This window comes from Ursus maritimus, unplaced genomic scaffold (assembly GCF_017311325.1).
Source record: "Ursus maritimus isolate PB19 unplaced genomic scaffold, ASM1731132v1 scaffold_17, whole genome shotgun sequence".
In the NCBI taxonomy this organism is placed as follows: Eukaryota; Metazoa; Chordata; class Mammalia; order Carnivora; family Ursidae; genus Ursus; species Ursus maritimus.
This window is the reverse complement of record NW_024424119.1, coordinates 26,248,521-26,254,179: the sequence shown is the minus strand read 5'-3', so window position 1 is coordinate 26,254,179 and position 5,659 is coordinate 26,248,521. Positions and strand designations below refer to the sequence as shown.

General features: G+C 43.4%; 1 long non-coding RNA gene across 1 annotated transcript; it reads right to left on the bottom strand.

Moving 5' to 3' along the window:
* Positions 1 to 423: 423 nt before the first annotated feature.
* On the bottom strand, positions 424 to 5,272 carry LOC121103047. The gene is made up of 3 exons (XR_005835166.1): positions 4,811 to 5,272; positions 2,657 to 2,744; positions 424 to 1,838 (listed from the first exon to the last, which is right to left on the bottom strand). It is a non-coding gene; the product is annotated as an uncharacterized LOC121103047 (long non-coding RNA).
* Between the last annotated feature and the right edge of the window lie 387 nt (positions 5,273 to 5,659).

Genomic DNA, 5,659 nt, shown 5'->3' with positions numbered 1-5,659 from the left:
CATCAGGCTCCTCCGCTATGAGCCTGCTTCTTCCTCTCCCACTCCCCCTGCTTGTGTTCCCTCTCTCACTGGCTGTCTCTATCTCTGTCGAATAAATAAATAAAATCTTTAAAAAAAAAAAAAAGTCACATGCTGTACCGACCAGCCAGTCTGGCGCCCTCCTAGGCAACATTTTAAATTATAGGGATTAAAGAGAGTGGATACTGCCTCCGCTGTCAACTCCGTGAATTCACCTGGACAAGTCCATTCTCTTCTCTGGGCCTCAGTTTCCCCACTCTAAAATGAATTAGCTGTATGAGATCATTCCTAACATTCCTTCTATCTCGCAAGTTCAAAGATTTCCTGGCAACAATACAGCAAAGATCTCCTCCAAAGCAAGCGCACGCTTTGAGTAGCAATTAGAGGCAAGGAGCTTTATGAAGCCAAAAGAACTTACAAATGCACCTGATATGAATGTATTTTCCCAGCTTCTCCCAAAACCATGGGGATAACAAAAGCAAAAACAAATGAAACAAAACAAAACAAAAAGACCCTCCCCTCGAGAATATTCCAGGAGGTTATAAGAAGCCAATGCAATCATCTTTGGTTCATCATGGCTACCGATACTGCCAAAGACTCAGCACTTCATCTCCTTGGGCAAAACCGTGAGTCAAGACTCTGTTTCCTCAGCTACAAAGTGGGTATAATCATGCTGCTTTCCTCAAATTTTTGGTAAAGACATTTAATTTATGACACCAACAAAGCTAAGAGAATACAGAGCCAATGGCAGGTTTGTCAAACCATTTATTTGATGAGTAAGAATGTTGCTAAATCAAGTTATCTTTCATTTTTCAGAAGATTTCCCTTGGTTGGGGCAAGACTGTGGTATGAAAGTATCACAGTCACCCAGTACTGGAGGCAAAATAAATTAATGAAAGGCTTTCGCAAAGTGATTTGTCCATATACATCAAGAACTGGGCAAGTTCTTGAACCAAGAAATCTAGATCTTGGGATTTTAGGAAATAATTTTTTTTTAAAAAAGGAGATAATGAGAGGTATGAAAATGTGAACTTTGAGATTATCTGTGACAGTGAAAAATTGAGTCTTTCTAAATATATAATACTAGGGAATGATATACCTACCGAGAAGGGTATTAAGCAGCCATTAAAATAATTATTAAAACATTTCTTTTAAATAATTATGAAGACCATGTGGCATTATAATCATAAACTGTTAAGTGAGAAATGTGTGAATACAAGCTGTAATTGCACTAACCAATTACCTATGTAAATTTTTCCAGCATGTAAATAAGAGCAGAAAAGGAATGCTGAACAGTTCATTTGTTAGGATGGTAGGATTACAGATCATTTTCTCCCCTTTTTAATTTCCTTTATTGTTATAACAGCGTAAACTGAAAAAAAAATCTGGAAAAAAATACAATGAAAGCAACAGATAGGTACATTTGTCATATCCTTTGTAAATCCTTTCATTGAAGAAAGGGATTAAATGTGGTTTACCATAGAAAATGATAAAAAAAAAAAAAAGAACCACATATTGCATTTCTTCTAGACCCTTCTACCCTTCTGAGAATAAATTAAAATTTAAACACCAGAGTTGATTTTTTAAAATCCGGGATTATCTCATCATTCTATTTAAAACATATAAAGAAGGAAAATGCACTCTTTTTTCTTTTGGATGAAAAATTTCCTTAGCCAAGTTCCATATGTCTGTTCTTCTCTGCCGGTGGAGCTTGGTTCCTTACTCCTACATTATGCATTTCCCAACCTGTAGGACGTCCATTCGGATGTGTAGACACTGATGGAGAGCGTCCAGTCGCATTGAAGGAACCCCAACTGCTCCTGCTTTGAGAAATGAGCATGCTCATGTCTGCCCAGGCAGCAACCTGGGTCCCTTCTCAGGACCCCCTGAGATAGTGCGCGTAGAGCGCTGCAGAATTGCTTCGTGAACCCTCCAGAACTGCGTGTAGTTGGATCTTTTTTCTTTGGGAGTCAGTGCAGCATAAAGGGAGACACACAGGGGTAGAGTCTGTGTGGGGGTGAGGGTAGGGGCTGGAGGAAGAGCAGGTTTTAGGGAAGTGGTATAATGTTAACAGTTAAGAAATTTGACCGTAAAGTCAGAACGGGCTTTCCAATTCCAGCTCGGCCTTCTCCTAACTGGCTGATCCTGGGCAAGTTTCTGTGGCTTGACTCATGGTGATAATGTTGTAAATGGTGATGCAGAGTAAGTAGTGAGCACTCAAGAAATGTCCAGTACTCTCATCAATACTGCCCTTCCCAGTAACTCCCTGTGGCGCCTTTGGCAAGCCTATTTCCTTCTCTGGGCCTTAGTGTCTCCATCTGTCAAATGGGGCAAGGGGTTGGATTCAATGGCTTCTCAGGGCTGTCTTAGCATAGCCAGGCCAAGTCTGTGGTTTCACATTGGTGTTTGTACCAATGTCCTTTTAAAGATAAATATACATGGGCACCTGGGTGGCTTAGTCGGTTAAGCGGCCCACTCTTGATTTCGGCTCAGGTCATGATTTCAGGGTGGTGAGAGTGAGCCTCCGAGCCCCTGTGCTTGTTGTGGAGCCTGCTTAAGATTCTCTCCCTCCCTCCACACCTCCCTCCCTCTCTCTTAAAAAAAAAGAAAAAAGATAAATTTACATAGGAATCTGTACCTGGTAGGGATGCAGCCATGGGAGTGGGTTTTCAGAAATTTTCTGCAGCCTGGGCTCTGAGTCGCATAATCCTGCTTCTGCTTTACTCCTTTTTTAAAAAAAATTTAAAAAATGTTTTAAAAGTCCTCTCTGGATTCAACATGGGGCTTGAACTCACAACCCCAGGATTAAGGTTTGCATGCTCCACCGACTGAGCCAACCAGACACCCTCTGCTTTACTCCTGAATGTGCTTCCCTCAGCTGGCATTACAAAACCACTCTTTTTGGCTGGGATTATTCCTACAATGACACACAGGGGATGTTGAAACTCCCCACCCACCGTTTGAGCAGATAGTTTCACAGGAATCTTCACTGTGTTACTTTGTTCTTTCATGAAGGCGATGACCCCCAGAGGGCAGAACTAGGACCAATGGACAAAAGTTGCCTGAAAGCTGATGTGTGCTCAATGAGGGAAAGGAATTCCTGGCAGCCATTCCACAATGAAAAGAGCTAGTGAGCTCACTGTCCCTGGATGTATTCAATCTCAGGCCGAGTGTTTACTGGGATGTTGTAGAGAGACCAGCCTAAATACGGTTCATACAATTTAATGAGGTCCTCTACCCCAAGTGCCCATGCTGTTAATGAACTATTTACAGATTTAACTAGCAATACATTAATTGATAAACTACTGGTTGTACCATCTTAGAGATTTGGCCTATTCTAGTTTCTCTCTGAAGAGAATGTCCACTGGAAGACTCCTGGGATTAGGGGTTTGTGGAGAATCTGACAGAACCCATAACTTATGACTCATCTTTCTGTGCCCTCTTTCCCACAGAGTGAAATTCTTTCTATAATGTACAGGTGGTGTGTGTGTGTGTGTGTGTGTGTGTGTACAGCAGAGTTCACCTCATTAATGCACTATTGACTGCAATTATGTCTTTTCTTTTTCCCTCTAGGATCTGAGGCTTTCTTCCCCGTTCAGCTCTGCCCAGCTGCGTGTTTCCCCAGCAATTCTAGATCCGACATTGTCTTTTCAGAAATTTAGCAGCAATATCATGACAGCTGTTAACCTATGGCTCTCGGATGTGCTTGAGTTGAATTTTGTTGTTCTTTGCTTTCTCTCTTGCAGTGCTGGCAAAGGATACTTTGAAAAGACCCATACAATTTTGTAACGTGAGTTCTGTCGGCCTCCTCCTATATAAACCTTCACTCACAGCTCCTGTCAAATGCTGGGCCATCAGCTCCTCTACCGAAGGAGAAATAAATTTAGTCAACCAAACAAGATTTTTTTTTTCTTCTCTCTTTCTTTCGCTTGTCCTTCCTTCCTTCCTTCCTTCCTTCCTTCCTTCCTTCCATCCTTCCTTCCTACCTTCCTTCCTTCCCCTCTCTTTTTTTTTTTTTTTTGAGAGAGAGAGAGAAAGGGGAGTGGGCAGAGGGAGAAGGGGAGAGAGAATCCCAAGAGGACTCCCTGCTGAGTGCCAAGCCAGATGCGAAGCTTGATCTCAGGACCCTGAGATCATGACCTGAGCTGAAATCAAGAGTCGGTCACTTAACCAGCTGAGCCACCCAGGTGACCCAAACAAAATTTTCTTTAAACAAGATTGGGGGATGTAAGCCCATCCTAACAGTACTTCATGAGGGAAGAGCCTAGCTGTTCTATCATTTGATCCTCACAACAGCCCAGAGACGTAGGCTGAGTGGATGCCGATTAGTCTCTCCAACGTACCGGTTAGCAAACTAAGAGGCGGAGAGGTGACGTCATACTGCTAGGATGTGGTAAAGTGGGAGTTAGAGTTGTGGACTGCAGAGGCCCAGTTGCAGAGAGGATTTCCCCTTTACCACATTTATTCATTCATCAGACTCTCGAATGAGCATCTTTTATGCACAAGTCCTGTGTTGTTCTGGGTTTTAGAGACAAATGAGATACTGTCCCTGCTCTCATGAGAGAAAGGCAAGAGGACGAATTGCTATGATAGTGTGACAAAGGCCATCGCAGAGGTGTTGGACCTAGAGGGACTCCAATAAGGTCACTCACAGAGTGACTCTAGGCATAACACAGACACAAAACCTCACAAAAGCAGGCAATAGTGATGTCTGCTCAGCTAGAGAGACTCAGAAAGAAAGCAGGTCTTGCAAATTTCAGAGGGAAGTTGATAATGTTCCCTTGGTACCCACCTGGGAGTGGTGAGCGGGTGGGCCAAAGCTTAAGGTTGCTCTAATGCAGGGGAGTCTGGGTGGCTCAGTTGGTTAAACATCCGACTCTGATCTCAGCTCAGGTCTTGATCCCCGGGTTGAGTCCAAGTCCTGTGTTGGGCTCTGTGCCAGTCATGGAGTCTACAAAAAAAAGTTGCTCTAATGCAGGTTTTACTGTATTTCCTCGGGGACTCCATTTTCTCAGATGGGTTCTTTTTGTTGAATGGAACTGAATGAAAAATGAGAAGAGGAAACAGTTCTTTCGTTCTTTTTTGGACACACTGGGGATTGTTTGCAAATAGAGTTGCTGATACTTTGGGAATCTGGGTACTGGGGATCCTGACAAGCTCCAGATTCTCAATGTCCGGATAGCTGGAGACCTGGTGAAGGAGGCAGAGCTTCAGTCCCTGCCCTAGAAGAGCTTTTAGGCTGGTGCTTCCCAATGGATGGTCCAGGCACCTCCTGCACCTGACTTCCCCAAGGAAGTTATTAAACATTTGGGTTCCACGCTCTGTCCCATACCATTAAATCAAGCTCTCCAGAGTTGGGGCCCAGGGATCTGCACCCAATTCTCACACTGAAGTTAGAAGTTAATGTTATTAACAGAGCCCTGCCCATGGGAGCTCATAGCCTGGGAGGAGTGGTGAGAACTGGACACAGATGCTCTACTGCCAATGCACAGGGAAAACAGGAAAGGGAGAACTCAGGGGAGGGTGTCCCACAGCTCGAGGACTTACTAAGATGCCTGGGGAACATTCCAGGCTGAAATTTCTTTGTTGTTTTTTTTTTCCCCAAGCTGGAGTTTTTGTTTTTTAATGAACTTTGCAAATT